Below are 22,757 nucleotides of genomic sequence, written 5' to 3' on the forward strand. Positions count from 1 at the left end.
CACTAACACAGTTGGCTCGATCATTATAGACGGCGATACAACTTCTTGTTGTTATTCTAATAGAAAGCTCGGTGAGGTGTGGGTACTAAGTTCATTTTACGATGGATATAAGTACCTCTGAGTACCACAATTGGGATATAGTCGTAAGCTTATGTTATGTTGTGATTATATAAGCAGTATGGAGCTACATGGGCCTCTGGAGGATTGGAGCCTTTTAGTTTTTTGCTGATTAATATCTTACAAGGCAGAAGAAAGAAATATTGCTTTCTACTTTCTACTGCCCATACCTACTGTGTATGGGCTGCATCTCATAAATAAAATCCTTTCTGACGAAGTCGTCCTGAGTAGTCCTTCGCGCCCACCGGGTACCTGCCCTCTGACAAAGTAGTGAAAACTAGAATAAGTCGAGTAAAAAGTTAAAAGTTAAAAACAAAAACATTTTTGAAGCATTGCATGTCAAGAATACCGGAAAAATATTTTTTCTGAGACTTGGAGGTTCATCCGTATTCTATTCATGAACACAACCCAACTTTTTGATATATTGCTGTTACGCCCCATGAGTCCATGACACTTTCTTGTAATAAATCAATAACCAATTATTATTTTAATATATCGTTGATTCCGTGTATTAATCTCCATAAAATACGTTCAAGTTTTTATATTTTAATAGCAACCTACCCGCCCGGCTTCGAACGGGTACTGTATTACTTATGTGAGTTTGGAGTCGATAGCTTTAAAAATGATATATTTTCCAAACTTACACCTCCTATTTATAAGGGTTGTGTCGAATAATGAAATTCGTTTATTTCTTTTAAATAATAGTAATATTTTATATAGATTAAATAATGATGTATTTATTACGAAAAATGAAATTATTTAGTAAAGGCGCAACACACAATGTCGGCGACATGAACCGCCGCGTGCGGGCTGGATTTTTCCGAGCAGCACGTTCCGCCGAATTGTGTGTGAGACGATATTTTGGTTATAAAGAAATGTTTCATCTGTAAAACAGTGGTGTCTCAGCAGCGGAACGCTCGCTTTACAGTTTTAGGTTACTGATTCGGGTACGGTGACAACATGACTCTTGTGACGACTGCGTACTCACGTACTTACTAAAGTAAAAATATACCCGGGATTAACGGTTTAACAGGGGTACGGAGTACCGGAGTTCGAACCGGCGCTGTACCAGAAAGCGCGGTGAGGCGTGGGTACTTAATTCATCTTGCGATGGATGTACCTCTGACTACCCCAATTGGGATATACATGTAATGTTATTAACGGCTTAATGTGCCTTCCGATAAGCAAGGAGTCATGTTATTTTTCCTTACAACTGGACGTTGGCCTGAAGTCACTGGAATAGTGCGTGAGGTTAAACTGTAAACATCTTAACTGTATTATTTCACAAAAGACGTATCATTGTTTTATGCGTAATATAATTATTATTGTAAACAAATTCGGTGCAAAATTTGGTGACCTTATATATACTATTATTGATTAAGTAAATTTTCCTCGTCTTATCTGTTACGATACTTCGTAAGTTATAGTAAATAAGTACATTAAATGATTCATTACCTCGTGTCAGGGTTAGTTAAACTTTGACATTAATACGTATGAGCACATTTCCATGAGATTTTCGACAACGAGTTAATGCAACGCGGTACCTGTCGTATCCGCCATACCAGCTTGTTGTTTCTTGAAGTGTCTTATTGTAGATTTGCCGCAAACGACATTAATTATTTGGCCAAGTCGAGTATAACGTGTTACAGAGTACTTCGAACTGAATACCAATCTCTCTACTACACATGTCATGTTTTTGCGATGCATGTGCCGATGAGCAATCTGGATACCTTGACACCTTGGGTGTTCCCGTCGACCAGAAATCACCCATATCAATTGTGCATCGTCGTTTCCACGGTAACTACTACTTACTACTGTTCCTAGCATGACCAATATGTGGATTTCGACGAATAATACGCATATACTACGCATATGATATGCATCTGTAAAGGTTAAGCCCGAAGCATTCCAAGGCGAGAGGGAGTTTGTATGAAGCGCTTCGGTAAGCGGATTCTGTGAAAAATGGGATAAATAATGTTAGGGCGATGATGATGTATAAAATCACGGAATAGAAGAAAGAGGTTAACATGGCCAAGTGTGCGCGAAACGCGCGCCATACAAGTATGAGCAAATAGTTTACACTTCAATTTTTCACTCTCCTCATCCGCAAACTTTACTTCCCCCCGCCTATCACAGGAAAGCTAAAAACCTTAGTATAATCATTTATTTAACAAAAAAAAAAGTTACTTGCTTTAAAAGTTACTTACGAAAGTGATAAAATTGCAGCCTATCACATAAAATATACATTGCCGGTAAAGTGGCTATGGAATTTAAGAAGCAGTAGAACTATCGTAGTCAAAACTCGCTCGACGTAAAGGGAAAATAAGGCCACTCGCCGTAAAGAGACTCGCCGTAGCGCGGGTCGCCGTTCGGAAAGTCGCTGTCAACGCTACAATTCGTTTGAAGGAGTAGTAGTAAAAGTCAATCGGCGACAGCGGTTCTCATACAAATTGCGCGTCAGGGCCTTTCCATCCTTTATCTTCTTCCGTGTATAAAACCGCACCCAGATACTTGTGCGAATGAACATAGAAACTTAAACGTTACGAAAATCCACGCCCCTGTGGCTCAGGTGGTCTTCTCGTATAAGGATAATACACCTGGAAGTAAGTCGCTCAAGATTACCCTAGCACAATGTACCTATTTACTATTAATTCCCTATATCTGCCAAGAATATATTATAATCGTAATTTGCTTATCTTTGACGTAAACACGTGCCTATGCTGTGATATAGGTACTCGCCTTAAAATTGTTTTCAAACTATGAAAGCGATATTATAGTCTCTTCATTTCTGTTCAATTGTTGTTGTGTCATTTTACTCTGTGACGACTTCATTAAGAAAAAGCAATATTAGTGCTATCACTTTTCCTTCTTTCGCTTCATTGTGATTATCCTTTTCGAAAATCAAACCGTGTAAGTACCTAAACGGAAAATACACCGTAAAAATAGGTATATCTTCTATCCTATATCTCTACGCATTGATTATTAATTGATTACATACTTATTGAGCATTTTTGAATTGAAATGATTATATTGTTGATTGCGCCCTTTTAGGTGTAGGTAAATATCATACAAGATGATACTTATAAGAGATATTTCGGTAAAAGAGCCGTAGTAGCCCAGTTGGTAGAACGCTTGCCTCTCATTTTGATGTCGCAGGTTCGAATCCAGCACAGGCCTAAACCAATGATTGTCGAATTTGTTTTCGAATTCATGTTTGGATCGTAAATGATTATCGCGTGCTCAGCGGTGAAGGAAAACATCGTGAGTAAACCCACATTCCCGAGAAATGCATTTTCGGAGGTATGTGACCTAACCTGTATTGGGCTGGTTTTCCCTTCGCGGGTTGGAAGGTCAGACAGGCAGTCGCTTCTGTAAAAAACCGGACCTGGCAAATCTTCAGGTTAGGTAACTGGACCCCGTGAAAAACGGGATAATGGGAGCTGATGATGCTTATGAGTATTTCCCTAAATCACGGATTTCCACTTGGTACATGGAGGGTCTACGTTGACATCGCTTCCGCCTCATCAGATCTCGTCACTAAATGTTATTTTACGTGCTTTCCGGTTTACAGTACTTACTTTTGCTTAACTTGACCTTTCTATAAGATGACTTTGAATTATCTTCCTAATCACGATATGTTCACTAGTGGTTTCCAATAAGGATCAATTGACCTTCAGCAAATATATTTGATAATTACGTTGAAAATAGGATTTTGGATTTTTTGTGTGCGCGTAACGGCAGATAGCGGATTTAGCTTTGAGTGGGCTTAATTGGTTTTTAACCGACTTCAAAAAAGAAGGGGGTTATCAATTTGACCCGTAGATACGTATGTAATATTGTGGGAATTGCGTAATATTCGTATACTTATGTTATTAAATATTACTGGATGTACATATCGTGAACATGTCGTGATTAGTAACAGTGCTAATTATCATTTTTCGTTTTAGATTTGTGAGGAATAATTCTGTACAGCCACCAGCATTACTTAATTGCATGTTGTTCCGTAAATTGGTCTTTAAGTATATTTACAAATAAATTAGTTACAATACATATTTATATATATTAAAAATCAGCGTCTGATATGATTATTGTCGGCTTACAGGGAAACAACTTAGGGCCTTTTTGATAAATTACATTTGGATGTGATTTGGTCGCAATGGACAAGCTACTTACAATACAGGTAATCAATGTGGTCTTAATCTTTACACAGATTGAAATCAATTGAAAGAAATCCCGGTTTTATTAAAGAAAAACATATTAGAATGTGTTTTTTAATAAAAAGGTGCTTGCGTGGTTTTCTCCATAAGGCGACTTTATGTAGATTAAGAATACTAATAACGGCCTCCGTGGTCCAGTGGTTGAGCGTTGGGCTCATGATCCGGAGATCCCGGGTTCGAATCCCGGTGGGGACATCACAAATATTACTTTGTGATCCCTAGTTTGCTTAGGACATACATGCTGATCATCTGATTGTACAAAAAGTAAGATGATCCGTGCTTCGGAAGGCACGTTAAGCCGTTAGTCCCGGTTACTACTTACTGATGTAAGTAAGTAGTCGTTACATGAGCCATGCCAGAGGCCTTTGGCGGCTCAATAATAACCCTGACACCAGGGTTGATGAGGTTGGTATTCCACCTCACAACACGATAGAAGAAGAAGAATAATAATAATGTTAGAGTAACTACCTACTCAGTGTTATCAGCTGACGAATTCCTACCGATGAGAATTCATACTATGACTGAAATAAACATTACAAAATTAATACACTGTGCTTGATTTTTTGTATGACGTGACACAATTGATATGTACTTAAGTACTTGTTTATTTGCTGTACTGGTACCGTACGTATACAGTTATACATACACACATTTACCTACCTACATTTTTGAAATTTTGTTACCCTAAACTAGCATTGGGAGGAAAACTCGTGTAACTGTTTTATTAATACTACTTTCTAGGAAGATGACGTTGATAATGATGAGTGAAAATTGTTGAATACACTTTAATTACCTATATTTAAATGTTATAGCAGCGAAATTGGATACTGACGACATACGTTCCAGTAGGTCATAAATAAATAGGTTAATAGGTTAAGTTACATGTAAAAGTGTTTTTGTCTGTTGGCAAACCTAATAAAATAAATAAATAAATAAATAAACATAATTATTATTAATTTCTGTTAATTAAAAAATATATGTAAATTATCGAGCACAATGCGATGTGAATGCGTCGCGATGCGTGTCAGCCGACCCATAGTGCAGTGTGTTTGGTTTATTTTGGTTGCATCGGGTACGCAAGCGCCCTTCGTACCGCTTACACGCGCATGGACAAAGTAATTCAGTCTGATCTGAACAGCTGACGATAGTTGGCACTCGCTCCCCAGCCCGTCACATCTGCCAGTGCGGCAGTATACCGTTGCGCTATACGGCGCGAGGTGTGCGCTTACTGAACGCAGATCGGCAGCCGAGTTTCGAACGTATTCAATCTTTTTCATCAATAAAAATATCGACTGAATGCCTTCGTTAGCTTTTGCCGAATTTATCGTGTGATTTGAATGTTCTAAATTTAAAATTCAGTGGAACTTTGTGCAGCGTTTCTGCTGTAGTTGGTGTCGTATTTTCGTCTATGCAACGTCGTTGTTCGTGTTTGTTATCGTAAGATACTGCTGTGCTACGAAAGGTAAGAAATCAATAATTTCTCCAATGTTCTCTTCCATTTATTGAGCTCTAAACAGTGTTTCTACATGAAAATATAGTAAGTTTTAGTGAGTTTTATAAGTTAATTAAATTGTTAGTGTGATTTAATTCTACGGGACATGATTTGACGTGACACAATTTTTATTGAAGTTAATATGAAACAAAGAAACGACAAATTTTATGTCTTTTTATTTGTTTTCTCATAGTATTTTCGATACATTTTTAATTTATGTTCGCATTGTTTTAGAAGCTCCTTTTCTCTTGGTACTTTTTATAAAACTAGGTTAAGCTCGTAAGTTGCAGTGTTGTGGCGGATCAATGCAATAGGCGGCAATGACCGTTGCAATGAATCTTACTCAATCATGGTAGGTAGGTACACTCACCTTCGTATATTTTATTTATTTTCGCACTTATCATACGGTATTTGAGTATTTAGGCACGTATTAGGAAATATGTCCAACCTCCAGTTTTGTAATTGAACTCACATCTCCACTAAGAATCTTCACGCTATGTGTCTTTAGGGTTAGCCTAAGTTTATGCCAGTTAATATTCAGTATTTTTGATTTATCAGCAGAGGTTATCAATATAATTATTGCATTGCTGCAATATATAATAATTAATAAGTACCTACATAAAATAACAAATACTTTATTGCACAAGCAGGAAATATAAAATACAAAACAAAAGAGAAATAGAAAGAGTATAATAAGCAGCTTTACTTACTTGTTAATAAGGCTAACATCACAAGCAAGCACAAACAGTATTTTTCTGTGTATAATAAATTTAGCAAATTGTCGTAACACTTAAATTTATTTGTGTAATTATTATTTGTTTATTTGTATAATTGTTATTTATACACTTTACCAATGTGATTTTTTAATGTTATAGTAACGTCATAATAATTATAATTGTAGTCTATTTTTATTTTTAAGTATTTCTAGCTTTATAGCTAACAAACAATCAATCAATCATTCAATCATTTGAATCAGGGACTTCCCAGGGTACGTTCCCCCAAAAAATATAGATGGTGGTGTTTAGTGTTGCCTTCGTTTAACCATCTAATTTCATGGTTAACAGATCATCATCATCACCAGCCCATTAACGTCCCCACTGCTGGGGCACGGGCCTTCCCTATGGATGGATAGGGAGATCGGGCCTTAAACCATCACGCGGGCCCATTGCGGATTGGTGGTTATTAACGACTGCTAATGCAGCCGGGACCAACGGCTTAACGTGCCTTCCGAAGCACGGAGGAGCTCGAGATGAAAACTTTTTTTTGTGGTCACCCATCCTATGACCGGCCTTTGCGCAAGTTGCTTAACTTCAACAATCGCAGACCGAGCCCGTTTACCGCTGCGCCACCGAGCTCCTCAACACAGATAATATGCATCTTTTATCTTTGTTTTTAGGTATAAATGATGACCCTTTTTATTGCATCCAGACACAACATATGTCCCATCCATTATTATTCTCATCAAAATAAGGAGAAGCGATATAGGTAGTAACATAGTGAGCCTGGTAGTAGTGTGAAAGTAGCTTGGAAATTCCTTCATTAAGTGAGTGTCTAATAAAATAAAATAATAGGTAAAATAAAATATTAGGTAGGTGCCTACTCTCTCGAATTATATTATACAACCACCGATTAGGTAAAACATCTACCTTGGCAACTCGTGTATCTAATGACAATTTGATAGGTAGGAATTGTTAATTGTATAGTGTATAGTAGGTACCTAACGCATTATATATTATTTTCGCCAAAGAACGATTACCGGGTCTTTATTAACTAAGTAAATATTTTTATTTCTAATATGTGGAAGAAGGAAAGAGAGGCCTTTGCCCTGCAGTGGGACATCGAGGGCTATTAATAATAAAATTGTTGCTCTTGCTTCTGTACGAAGTTATATGACTCATTAGATACTTGTAGTTACAAACTAATCAAGCCTTCACCTCCAGAACATTATATTATGGTCATTATACATTACAAATTAATTATATGGAGGCAAGGATCGTAATAAATATATCATAAAATATCAATGAATGAAACCCAACACACGTGTTATATGTATGCATTTGTGTACGTATAGAAATGGAAGAGAATAACATTTAAATTCGATGATTTCCCTGGCAGATTTCTTTAATAAATAGGTAATTTAGATTTAGAGTCACAATATGATTGTTTTTAAATGTAATTTTATTTGAAATAATGAAATAAACTACAGGAAAAATAACAGAGAAATCACCGAACAACGTCCATCGTTAATGAGCAGTCGCCATTTTTTGACAATACTTACTTAAAGTAGATTTGCTTTAGATGGCATCAGTACTTGGGTTATCTAATAGTACTTACAACAAATATTATTATCTAATAGTAAACATAATAGATAAAAGAAAGAAAGAAAGGAAAAAGAAAAAATATTTATTCGGCATAACATTAATAGAACGCCCATGTTAAATTATCCGCAATGAACTGTACTGTGTGGAAGTAAACCGCGGAGGTATTTTCTCTGCGGAGCAAGTTTCACATCGTAGAGGGTATCACAGAAGCTTCTAGAGTCCCTGGTGCAATAACCAGATTCACATATTGCCAATGGCTTAGTAAATTCACTCCGTCTTATATATATATCATATATATATAGACGGAGTGAATATATATATATATATATATATATATATATATATATATTACCTATATTACCACGTAGTTGTTAGTAGTAATTGTGATAGATCGAAATGTATTTTATTTGGACTAAAATCGAATCAGGATCGCAAAGTTTGAATGCACAGGAAAAATGAAATTAATTAGGTTTGTAAGCCAATGAAAGGATAATTAAGTTAAATTAATTCAATTCGATTTTTACTTAGGTTTTCTATACTGCTGGGGTTGCTCTAAAATCAAAGACGACTGTAACGTGATAGGCGACAGATATCTTTACAGTTTATCTTAGGACACTAAAACAAATGTCAAATAGCAATATTGCTTTTTAGATGAATTGCTTCAATGTAGCCTTTTTAGCCCCCTCGTTCTAAAGGTCATTTAAACACATACGCGAGCACAAAGTATGCAAATTATTACTTTTGGACGCAGCACAATTTTATGTCAACTTTTTGCGTGTTGCGCCGATGTCGTCGCGAGCATGAAAGTGAGAAAGTTTTTGCTTATTTAGGTCGCAACATTTTGTGTGCGGTGACAGTGACAGCGACAACCGTAATTACTCGACAATCGTGACGTAAAAATGCGTTTTGTATACAATGGCGGCAAAAGATTGTACCAAATACCGAGCATAATTTCAACTTGACTAAGTTGAATACTTTTTAGAAGTTTAACACTTTCAAGGACAGAACGTCTAATGACGTTCCGATTCCCATCAATGACCCATAGTCTCTGCTCGTGAAAGGGTTAAATGGTTAGAAAGGTATATTTTTACCGACTTCAAAAAAGGAGGAGGTTCTCAATTCGACCGTATATTTTTTTTTTTTTTTTTTTTATGTTTGTTCGGGCATATCTTCGTCGTATATGAACCGATTTTGATAATTCTTTTTTTGTTTGAAAGGAGATATACCCAAGGGGGTCCCATGTCAAGGAAGTCAGGATCTGATGATGGAAGACCAGAGAAATCGAGGGGAATTTTCAAAAATCGTAGGAGCGACTAGTGCGTTTGTAAAGTCATATTGATCGGATCGATCTTTAGGCTTCGGGAAAACTTCCCGGCCTTCGAAAACTGGTCAGCATCAGGGAGATACCCTATGGCCTGGCAAAACTATACAACCTGGAGCAATTTTTCTTTCACGAAACGTATTTAAATCTTGATAAAATCCAATCGCCGGTGCAAAAAAACAAAATGGCGGAAAAAAAAGATGGCCGCCATACAAAATTTTGTCGATTTTGGAAGAAGCCCGTTTGGGTAAAAATAATGTATGGGGCGCTTACTCAAAACGTCATGTAGAGTACGGAAATACTTTCTGATCACCAAAAACTGCTCCGCATCAGAGAGATACTCTACGGCCTGGCAAAACTATCGCACGTGAACCAATATTTCTTTCAGAGCACTTATTTAAATCTTGGTCAAATTCCATAGCGCGTAAAAAAAAACAAAATGGCGGAAAAACAAGATGGCCGCCAATTTTGTTTTTTTTTTTTTTTTTCAGAAAATGTCTCGGGATATAAAATATATATCGGGGTTGTGGTCGGATCGTCATGTTAAGTATGGAAATACTTCCCGATTTTCGAAAACTGCTCCGCATCAGGGTGACACCCTACGGCCTGGCGAAACTATCACACCTGAACCAATTTTTCTTTCACGAAACCTATTTAAATCTTGGTCGAATTTAATGGCCGGTGAAAAAAATACAAAATGGCGAAAAAACAAGATGGCTGCCATACAAAATTTTGTTTTTCCAGAAAATGTCTTGGGGGTAAAAATGATGTATAGGCGTGTGATCGGAACGTCATCTTTGAAAACTGCTCCCAATCAGGGAGACATCCTACGGCCTGGCAAACCTATTGCACCTGGATTTTGTTTGTTTCCACGACACCCATTTAAATCTTGGTCAAATTCTGTCGCCGGTGAAAAAGAACAAAGTGGCGGAAAAACAAGATGGCCGCCATACGAAGAGGGACAGTTTCGAATAAACAGGACACGCGAGCTGCTTTAGCAGCGAGCGAACCACGCGAAATCTACTGTATCTATATGTATGCGTGAGTGTGTATGATAGCAGCTTCCACTGACAACCACATGTGTGTATGTACACATATACATGTGTGTGTGTGTGTGTGCGTGTGTGTGTGCGCGCGTGTGTGTGTGTGTGTGTGTGTGTGTGTGTGTGTGTGCGTGTGTCTGTGTGTGTGCGTGTGTACGTGCGCGTGTGCTCGTGTGCGTTAGCGCGTGTGTGAGTGTGTGTGTGTAAACATGTTCATCAATAATAATTGTGATCACTACTAATAATATATTATATTATTATATATGAATATAAATCAGAAAATCTGTCTGTCTGCATCCTTGCTCGGTCTAACCATCACTTAAAATCGTAAAATAAAATAAAATTTTTAACAAAAAAAAACCGACTTCAAACGCAAAACTAAAAAGCAATAAATAAATTTACTTCGCACAAAGTAATTAGTACGTATTTTCAATTAGTTAATTATTTTATAATTCTGAAGTCGGTGCCAAGTAAATGCTACAACAACCCTACTACAATATCAAATTACTATGTACACACAATATTGTTTAATACCTATATCAAAGCAATTACAAAACAATGTCAAACAAAAAATTACAAAACAATCAGTATTGAAAAATATATGAATCGGTACTTCGTTGTAGCATTTCCTTGGCACCGGCTTCAGATTTATAAAATAATTAACTAATTGAAAATACGTACTAATTACTTTGTGCGAAGTAAATTTATTTATTGCTTTTTAGTTTTGCGTTTGAAGTCGGTTTTTTTTTGTTAAAAATTTTTCATTCCAAAATTAAATCTTGTATTATCTTATTTCTTTTAGGATTATAGTCAAGGTTTAGTAGTAATTTTGGATCCAATTGGTTTTACCAAAATCAAAAGGAACAAACAATCAGTTTGTTTTTTATTACTTATTTTTTTTTCCGAGGCCTTTAAAAGGCGGCATTGAACTTGTGAATCAATGTGGCTTTAAAAGCTCCTTGATCTGTAAACTAGTATTTTTGCAAAGAGATTCTAATACGTATTAAAAACGTAAAAATATACCTGTTGCTGATTAATTACGGCGTCATAAATTTTTAAATAGGTATTAATCGATTTCTATTTGTTCTTTCTTTTGCTTTATTAGACACAGATTGAAAGAAACAAATGTACTTTCACGATTTTAGCATAGAAAAGCTTCGAACGAACGTTTAACCTCTAAATGTTAATGATCTTTATCGGTTACTGTGAACTCGAAAAGTTCGTCCCCGGGATTTGTAAAGACATTTTTTGTTACTCCCTAAATATTTCTTTAAGTACTTTATCTACAGGCTTAGTAATATAATATAAAAAACACGCATTTTTTATGGCGCTACCGAACTTTTTGTAGGTAGATTTACTTTTGCCAGTATTTATTACTTGGTAGAAACTTCAGGGACCCCACTTTTTTATTTTCATTCGTCCGATTAGGACATTCCAACACTTCCACTAAGAAACGACTCATATGTCTGACCCGAAGTAGATAGTGCTAAATATCGCCCAAGGTCATACATAAAAGTCATATATATTATATAAACTCGCGCCCGTAATCCCTAATGGGGTGGGCAGAGCCACAAGTAAGCAAAGACAATTTGCAGCCACTGTTGATACGAAGTCCTGGGGAGTTAAAAAGGCCACATAGAAACAAAACATAAACAGCCTATATACGCCCCACGCTGGGTACAGGCCTCCCCTCAATCAACCGGACGGGGTATGGAGCATACTCCACCACGCTGCTTGCGGTGGTAGAAGTGTTTTTGTGACTAATAGCCGGGACCAACGGGTTAACGTGCCCTCCGAAGCACGGAATCATCTTACTTTTTCCGACAATCAGGTGATTTAAGCCTAAAAAGTCCTAACCAAACAAAGGACAGTCTCACAATGTCCTAATTGGGAATAGAACCCGGGCCACCAGATCGTGAGCCTAATGCTCTAACCACTACACCATGGAGGCTGCACATGGAATCAATTTGTCTAAAAAGCAATATTGCTATTTGTCATTCGCGCATATTTAAAAGTAAGTGCGCAATGTCAACAAATGTCAAATAGCAATATTGCTTTTTCAGACGAACCTCCCTAAGAGGAATATGATGATTCTTTATTTTATTTATTTTATAACATTACATCCAATGCGCTGTATGACGAGAGAAAAAAATATATAAAAACGAATATAACACAAAATAAACAATGAATGAAAAAAGAAACAAAAAGAAAAATAAGACTATGAACATGAAAAACACTTAAAAAAATAAAAAAATACAATTTCAAAATTAAAAGGTAAACTCATCACACAAAAAAAATTAAAATAATAATGAAAAAAAAAAACAAAACAGTAAATCATTAACAAATCTTCTCGCAAAAAGCCAAACACTCTCTCCATACACTCCACCATCTGTCAGCGAACACATCACAATGTGGTGTCGATTCCATCCAACATAGCGGAGATGAGACGCAAAGCACGCATGAGACTTGAATTCCTTATGATGAGAAGGGGTCTATGCTTACATCAAATGCCTATTGTCTAAAACTACATACAATTAAAAAAAAATATTTTTAATGTCAATTTTTGTTCTTCCGCTAAACTCTACCAATGAAGCTATACCTTCCATAGTTCGACAGGACATCGACACAAAAACTTAAACAGTGTAATTTATCCATACTAATATTATAAATGGGAAAGTGTATGTCTGTTTGATTGTTGGTCTTTCACAGCAAAACTGAATGACGAATTGGCGTGAATTTTAAAGCAAAGATAGTTGAAGGGATGGAGCTAACCCCCCACTTCCCTAAAATGGGGGGGTGGAAGTTTTTATGGAGCATTCAGCAATTTTTAAGGTAGAAAACTAAAAATTGGTGTGCGGACTATTTGTAATTAACAAAAAAGTCTGCGTGATTTGTTCCCCCCTAAATCTGTCTCAAGCCCCTTCAAAGAGGGGGTGAAATTTTCATGGGACTTTTCGCAGTTTTCAAGATAGGAATTAAAAAATTGGTAAGTACATTAGGAAGGAGGAACCGTTTTACCCTGACATTAACGTGAGCGAAGTCGCGGGCAAAAGCTAGTAACTTCTATATATTTCACAATAATTATTTTAATTAATTTTAAATATTTCTGCTTACATCGCAGAATTGTGTGAAGAAGTATTATGTAATTGTGTTTTGATGTTAATAATTGCTGTGAACCAGTGAGAAATACTGTTTTTATGTAGGTAATTAGAAAGTCTAATGATTTTTTTGTAGCGTGTGTGCTGTTGTTTTCTATGTATAAGTTTACTACGTTATGTTGGAAGCAGTCAAAACGCCGAACGTTCTACACCATCTAATAATATTTTCTTTGCATTTCATTAAAATTATTGGATACCTACCTAAATTAAATTATTAATAACTAAATTATTGGAAACCGAAGTTCTTCCGCATCGTGCGCTGTCAGATTTTTCTGTTTTATATGATATTGTTATTACTATTACAGAAAGGATAAGGTAGATTTTTATAGGATTTTGATCTGCTTTCAGCAGTAGTGGATACTTATCTTCGCAATCCAACAAAACCTACGTATTTTTTGTTCAATTACTCAAATTCTTGAATATTCAGATGTTGTACAAATATACGGTTAAAGGGTATTTACATCTGATTTATTTTATTATTTGCAGATTATTATATTTTTATGACTCAACTTATGCCAGTTCTACGTAACGATAACGTTTCAAATTAGTAATTTATTTCGTCAGGTTTCAGAATAGGTATGAATTTAAAAGTTTTTATGTTTGTCGTAGACAATAATTGTAGTAATTAATTCTTAGGTACCCATAAAGATCGTAAACGAATGATCACAAATAAATCACTGTATTTTTATTAATACTATCATGAAATATTGCTCAACATGAAGAAATCTGAGATTAAAAACAAATTAGTCCTAAACTCTACTTTAAAATGTTTTATATACTTACATTATTTCCACATTTGGTAAGTTGTGACAGAAATATGGCACTTGATCATATATTTGCGGTTTCCTGTAATATTGTAATTATAACCACATTACTTCTAGCTACTCTTTCGCAATCGTAACAAATTGTATGCTGCGATATTGATATTTGATATTAAAAAGCATTCAGAAACTCAAATTGAAAAAAAAAACAATTTTTAAATAGAAAAAAAGTTTAGATATAAGTAAATCAGTTTTTTTAAAAGCCTTGCCTTGAACCGATAAACAGTTTTCTACTTCATACTATGAAACAAAGTTCACATCTATTATGTTAATCAGTTTCAATGAAGACCATTGCAGCCCATGATGTGTATGCAATCGTCACTAATAACAATAACTAACAGAAGCGCGTACGCACGATGCGTCATAATATAGAGACTTGTTTGTTTATAAATTATACTAGATTTATACCATCTCACGCTTCGATTAGATCAGTCATATATCATCGTTGCCAATTTAAAATAAATTATGTGCAATCGGGTCAATTTTACAGCAGTAAATAAAAAAAAAACTTCCACCTGAAACTTTTTTTGTATGACAGTGTGTTAAAAATATTAAAGGATGATTAATGTTTCATAAGAGTTTGTATTGAATTTTTTTAGGAACAAAATACTATTTGATCCTAAAAAAAAATAAATTAGGTGAGAGCAACACATAAGAGCTTTTAAATCGGCAACGACGATATGACGTTCTTAATTATTTAAATTTTGTTATGTAATATAACGACTATTTGTAGTAGTAGTTCGACAGCTTCGGTATTTGACGTTGTTTTGTTTAGTCATTGTTGCGAATCTTTTGTTTACATGACCTGTTTGACCTTAGACTGATTTTTTAATGATCAGATCGATAACTTTGAAGTAAACAGGTTTTTCAGTGTTTAGGTTTTGTTTAGATGTCTTTTCAATCAATTCTTTTGTCGGTAAAGAACTTTGTCAGGTTAAGCAAATTTATTTGTTTATTTTAAGGCCCAGTATAGGTACCGATATATGTATACGTTATGGTAAAATATAATTAATTATCTTTACACATAAAATGTATTTTAAAATTCCTCTGATAAAAGGATATATCCTGTAATCATATCTATACTAATTGGCCCATGGCCATATGCAGGAAAAAATATATATTACTGAATCATTGGGCGATAAAAGAATAGTCTAAGTATATTATTAATAATTATGACGGACATTATATCGATAAGCAAAATGAAGTGAAAAGTAATTTAACATTAAAAATAATTATAATATTAGTACCTTGTGGGTGATTCTGAGATGTTCTTTTTATGCTTTAATTATAAGTAAAATTAATTGCCAAGGTGGTTAAAGTCTTTATAGCATGTAATTAATAATAAAAGCAGAAGAAAAACCTTCTTAAGAAATTATAAAATTATTTTATCTCGAAGTATCACTTCTCAAACTTGTTGAAAAACTTAAGTTTGAAATCAGAATTTTATTTCTACTTATTATAGACAATAATTGTTCAATACTTGTTATAAGTACACCCACCCCCCTACCCTACCCTACCCCCTATTTGCCTATTTAGGCATAGGTACTTCTTGAATAAATAGTTATCCAACTGGCAGAGACCTACTGTCCAAATTACCGTTAACTTTATCGTGACCGGGCGTCGACTTCGACTAGAGTATGTAGTCGCGTGAAGAGATTTCACGCGAGAGTCTAGTCCTAGTAATTATACTACCTTACCTGCCGCCTTGCTTCCAATAACCTTTTAATTTTTTTGTCAGACGTTTGACTCGTTTTCGTTCGTATTTCGAACAAAACACCACACTCTACAAACTGGCAAACGAAACCGCAGAAACACGTAACAACCGAGAAAATATTGTGTTCACTTTCATAATTTGAATAATATATTCTATCTTATGTCATCTACAATGTGTTTCGAAAAATAACACGAAAACATTAAACTGGTTTAGTTACGACTTTTGCAAATAGAACCTATTTCTTTCGAACTCGTTTGGTAGTTTATTTGGTAACACTTTTGATTTCAGTAAAGTTCAGGGTCAGCTATTTTAAAATCAGCGTGTGTAGGCAAATTATTTATGCAATAATCCTTCCGTAAAAGGCAAAAAAGGATATAAGTACTTAGCTAAAGTTTACTGACCGCGTTTTTTCAGTTTGTTTATCAATAATAGATTGATTTTTAATAGATTTGATTTAGCAGGTATTTTGAATGTTTATGGAAGTTCACGATTATCGAAGTTCACGGTTTTTTAAGTACCCATTCCAAAATAAACAAGTCAAAAAAAAAAACACCTATAAAGCTATCACTGGAAAATGACACTTGTACTGTAATAATATACGTGCGGGTGGATGTATAGATCTCCGAATATATCATGGAGCGTATTGGTAGGTACGTACTCGTAGTAGGTAACTATTACTAATCTATGGCGTTTGTGTTGGCAACAATTAATAACGGGTTTCCAAGTTCACGAAAATAGATAATTTCGGAAGTCGTTAAAGAATTAGAATTCTAATGTCAATGATATGTTAATTCAATTTAAAAATAGACTGCAAATTAGTTAATAATATTGATTACACGATGTATACGACGGTTCGAACCCAGCATGGGCCTAAACCTATGATTTTCGAAATCGTGTTTCGAATTCATGTTTGGATCGTATATGATCACGTGCTCAGCGTTGAAGGAAAACATCGTGGAGAAACCCACATTCCCGAGAAATGTCTGTCGGATGTATGTGATCTAACCTGTATTGGGCTACTTTTCTCTTCGCGAGTTGGAAGGTCCGACAGGCAGTCGCTTCTGTAAAAAATCGTATCCGTCAATTAATCTTCAGGTTAAATGAGCGGACCCTGTGAAAACGGAATAACGCTAGGAAGATGATGATATACTTTAATGTTGCTTAATTTTTTATTTTGTGATATAAGTAGGTGTTTGTTTCAGTACCAATATTTTTTCTTTCTTATGTTTTCTTTTCTGTTTTGTTTTTTTCTACTCTGCTTTTGTTTTCATAATTTAGCTTTTAAGTAATTACTCCTTTGTAGCCTTTATGATGGAAACACTTTTTAAAAACCTATGTATGCGTACCTACATAGCTTTAATTGTTTGCTTCAATCCTACAACATGTAAACTGTGGATAGTTGTAATTGGCTTGCAACATGTTTTTTATTACTTGTAAATCTAATATAGAAAAAACAGTTACTATACCTTTCAATAAATAAATCTCTATAAATCCACCACCGATCAATCTTATCACAACAAGTTCTAGAACGATCCATCTTATTACTTTCAGTATTAGTTGTACGAAATAGTGTTGTATATATAATGTTGAAATCAGCTGTTTCAATTGAGTTACCTAACGAAAGTTCGTTGCTCCATGTCGCGGTCAAGGCGACGATAACAACTCGAGGCTGTGTCGAACCTACATCTTACAAGCTATCTACTCGATAAAATATACAAAGATTTGAACGTAACTCTAGTGATATAAATTATATTTATTCATAAGTCACTTGAAAAGAAAGATAAAACATATTCGGTAGTAAGTATTGATTATAAGTAAAGAAAACTATGATTTTTGTTTTTATAGCACTTATTCGTGCTAAAGGCAACTCACAAAGAGAAAATTTAAATCGAAAAAAGTTCTGACTTGGATGGGATTGAACCCGCAGTTCTTTTCAAGCCGGGACGAGCGTGTTAACCATTACTCCACCGGCCTAGTCGGTCTAAAGTAATATTAGGACTTAACATTCTTGGTAGATAGACACGCTCTTTGTCAAGAAAACTATTCATTTGAGTTTTAATTCATCTCAAGTTTTATAATTTACTTAGTATGTTTCGAGTGCATTATCCAAATTCTAGATCTTTTATGGCAAAAGAACTTAGGCAAACAAAAGTATAGTTGAAGTAATTTTTATAGATAAAAGTACCCTGTATTTTTGATTAAAAATTTCACGCTTTAAAGTACTGTAACCAATTTACAGCTTTGAAGAATACCGTTATTGCAATAAGTATTTTGCAATCGAAAAATACGCATGACTAGTCGGTATGTCTTCCAGACTAAGCGAAGGTGTACTTGCTTATTTAAATTTATATTTTGAGCACAATTTTAAGATATAAACTGAATGCTATCGATCTGTTTTTTCGGTGTTAATTATTATGGTAAGTAAACCTAAAACGCTTAGCGCCAAACTTAAGTGTGGTTTGTTCCTTTTTAAAACTTTAAAAGTTACTTCAAAAAGATAATGTTTCAATGTTTTTGCAAAGAGTAACCTACTGCTTATAACCTGTGCCTGTATTATAATTGTGATAGTACGAACACATCCTGCTTAGATTATAATAGCCCAGGTATTTAATTATACATTATAATTAATATTATGTATGTTCATTCGCGTCACAAAAACTTGCCGCCCTTTAATTTGCAATTAGGTACAAGGAAAATAGGCACATCCTGTAGTATATAAATACATTTTAATAGGTTTTTTCAAAAATAGATAAACTGGGCGTTAAGGTAAGGCTGAGTAAAGTACCATAAAATAAAAAATAAAAACAAAAAAAATAATTAAATAAAAATAAAAAAAGAAAAAAAAAGAAAAAAAAAAATGAATAAATAAATAAGCAAACATTTTTCACCTAAGTCGGAAACAGTGTATAAAAATAGACCTTTGTTGTGATCGTAAAGATATCAGGAAAATACTCGTTAAATCAAATCAAATATACTTTATTGCACACAACATACTTACAAAACAAATTAACACAGATGATGATAGATACAGTACAATCTGGCGGCCTTATTGCTAAGCAGCAATTTCTTCCAGGCAACCAGTGGATAGGAAACATTATTACAATTTGATGCGGGACAGTGCAACATCTAGTATAAAATAATAAATACTATAAATAAAAAAAACAAATAAAAGTAAAATAAATAAATAAAAATAAAATAGAAATAGATAAATATAAATACATAAATATGGTATTTTAATTATTTAATCTTTGGAATTCGTCCTTTATATGAATTCTATTCATCTTTCCAAGGATTTTAAATGTCGCGAGTGGCGACGGATGTATCGATAGTACAAGATTTACAAACACATAACATATCATATATACGTCTCACTGCTGGGCACAGCACAGGCCTCCTCTCAATCAACCGGAGGGACGACCAAGAATCAAATTCATTGACCGCATGCAATTACAGATTCACACAAGTGTAATACTGTACACGTGTACGCGCCGATCTCGTGCTGTCAAAAAGATCAAACTTGACATAATTATTATCACAAGGCCATTTTCCTCATGAATGATGAAATATGTAAAGTACATGTCATACATTTAAAAATATAATACAGGTTTGCTAATTTAATAAAATTAGCAAAAAAAAATTCGACGTTTTTCCAGTTTACATTTTTTTTTGTTTTTGTACTCTTATGTACGTATTTTAGTTCTAGAACTGTGTAGATATATGCTTCCTCACGGTTAGTTCTTATTTCATGTTATTTTTATTATTTAAAACTTGTTATTGTTTTTTACTTTATACACTTTATATTTTAGTAATATAAAACACTTATTTTCTTTGCTATTCGGAATAAAGAAAATATTATCATCATCACCGGCCCATTAACGTCCCCACTGCTGGGGCACGGGCCTTCCCTATGGATGGATAGGGAGATCGGGCCTTAAACCACCACGCGGGCCCAGTGCGGATTGGTGGTTATTAACGACTGCTAATGCAGCCGGGACCAACGGCTTAACGTGCCTTCCGAAGCACGGAGGAGCTAGAGATGAAAACTTTTTTTTGTGGTCACCCATTCTATGACCGGCCATTGCGAAAGTTGCTTAACTTCAACAATTGCAGACCGAACGCGTTAACCGCTGCGCCACCGAGCTCCTCTAAAGAAAATATACCTACTAATAATAGTGTAGTCAAGGAATTGGCCTTTGATAAACTGGAATGGAAAATGCTACACCGACAAGAGCGTGGCTCTTAAATTGATGATGATGATGATGAATAATAGTGTATTTACTTAAATAGTGTAGTTATCTACTTTTGACTCGATTGCGGCGAAGCAAAAAGTACCGTTTGACTGCCATGGTCCGTGGTCCCATGGTCCCATGGTATGCCCATCTGTCCTAAGAGTTTGCTTAACTTCGACTTACGCCGTTTCGGCTATCTTCTAAAATTCACACTATTCAGAAGAATTTCAGAAAAATATACCTATTTTCCTGTTTCATACTTTTTAGTCGTTTAGTCAGGTTTTTGTTTGTAGACTTATATTTTTTAATTATTTAACATGGTTTAAATGAAACCCTCTAATGACGTCAATGGTAGAATTAGGTACCTAGCCACTGCCCGCGTCAACAGCTTTCTTAGTATCGGTCGATACTATTTATAATCGTGTGGTAATAGGTAAGTACTTCTCCGAAAACATGAGACTAGTGTTCCAACTAATAGGAAATACAGTAGGGAATATTTTTATAAATATCTATTATATTTTTATGCTTATCTAACGTTACTAATAATGCGACCTACAATACTAAAATAGGCTATAAATCCAACACTATATTATAATGCATCACAACACACATCAAAATAGACCATAATGAATTTATTCATGTGAAAAAGTATGGTTTGTTTCTTTTTAAAACTTTAAAAGTTACTTCAAAAAGATAATATTTCAATGTTTTTGCAAAGAGTAACCTACTGCTTATAACCTGTGCCTGTATTATTATGATAGGTCTTTCCGTTATGTACACTGACTGATTAGTAATACGCAATTAGTAGTATAATCATTACCTTCATAAAATACAGTATACGGAGAATGATGCCGCCTTCCCTAACAGTTTGAAGCTCTTTTAAGTCCAGTTCATCATCATCAGCCCATTAACGTCCCCAGGACCGATCGTCGTGGAGATCCTTGGGGGAGGCCTATGCCCAGCAGTGGGCGTCATACGGCTGATGATGAAAAAGTGTAGATGGTATTGACCAATAAAGAGATTCCTCACTGCGAATGAGGCTTTCCAACCTAAGTTCCTCAAAAAATATAGATGGCGCTGTTCAGATTTAACGTGATAATTACTAGTGATGTAACGAATATTCGCATTTCGCATTCGCATTCGCGAATATTCGCAATTTTTTGCATATTCGCATTCGCATTCGCATTCGCAAAATGTTTTGCGAATATGTACTTCTTAGAAAAAAACTATTTTTAAAATAAAATAATGTAGGCTAAAAAAATCAAAATCGATTCGTTCGGAAAACTCGGTTTTATGCATTGCTTTCAAATGATTTCTCATAGCAGTTGTAGTTCTTCCTTTCCTTGAATATTCATTCTGCCACCAAACCATACAAATGGCGCCAAATTTGAACACAAACTGAATATTCGCATCCGCATTCGCATTCGCGAATGTCGATATCAGATATTCGCATTCGCATTCGCATTCGCGAATGTTCAAAAACACACATTCGTTACATCACTAATAATTACCTATTTTGTCATTACTCAGGTACATAATTATTCAAAAATATAATGTAATGTCAGAGGCATAATATATAAAAACTAGCTTTTGCCCGCGACTTCGTTCGCGTGGAAGGATTTTTCCCGCTAATTCCCGTTCCCGTGGGAATTTCGGGAATTCCTTTCTTAGTGCACCTCTACGGTACCTAAGCTACGTCCCTTCCAAATTTCAAGTGCCTACGTTTAGCCGTTTAGCCTGTGCGTTGATATGTCAGTCAATCAGTTTCTCCTTTTATATATTTAGATAATTATTGCTTGATATTTGGATCACACTATGTATAGAATTATGTTGCTACCTATACTGCTTCTCTTCAATTTGATCAGAATAATAATGGGTGGAAGATGTGATGCGTGAAATAACAAGGGTATCATTTATATCCAAAAACAAAGATAATAGATGCAATATGTATTGTCTCTTATCCTTGAATTTAGAAGGTTAAACGTTGGCAAATCTGTACAACGCCATCTATATTTGGTTTAGGGAACATAGCCCAGAAAGTCCAGCATTTCATGTGAGTACTAAAGTGCACGGCGTAACACAATACATATAAAATCAAAACAATAAATACAAAAAATCTCACTTCATCACTTTTCACACACTTGCGTTATCTGTGCTTGCCTCACTCAGCCCTATTCTAACAAAGGATTGCACATGCAGACATAATATCTTGAATCACGAATGACTAATGATTATAATGACTGTTGTAATGCTCTAAATAACTGCATTCTATAATTATAATATAGAAAAACCTGACTGTAAATTCAAACGAGAGAATATTACAA

General features: G+C 34.9%; 1 protein-coding gene across 1 annotated transcript in view; it reads left to right on the forward strand.

Annotated features, from left to right (window-relative positions):
• Positions 1-5,448: 5,448 nt before the first annotated feature.
• The window catches only part of LOC126372856 (ATP-binding cassette subfamily G member 4), a 71,130-nt gene continuing 53,821 nt past the window's right edge, over positions 5,449-22,757 (forward strand). Inside the window, exon 1 of the mRNA XM_050018774.1 lies at positions 5,449-5,796. The gene's annotated coding sequence lies outside the window, so the exon portion shown is untranslated. The remainder of the gene's footprint in view (positions 5,797-22,757) is intronic.

Source organism: Pectinophora gossypiella, chromosome 14 (assembly GCF_024362695.1).
Source record: "Pectinophora gossypiella chromosome 14, ilPecGoss1.1, whole genome shotgun sequence".
Lineage (NCBI taxonomy): Eukaryota > Metazoa > Arthropoda > Insecta > Lepidoptera > Gelechiidae > Pectinophora > Pectinophora gossypiella.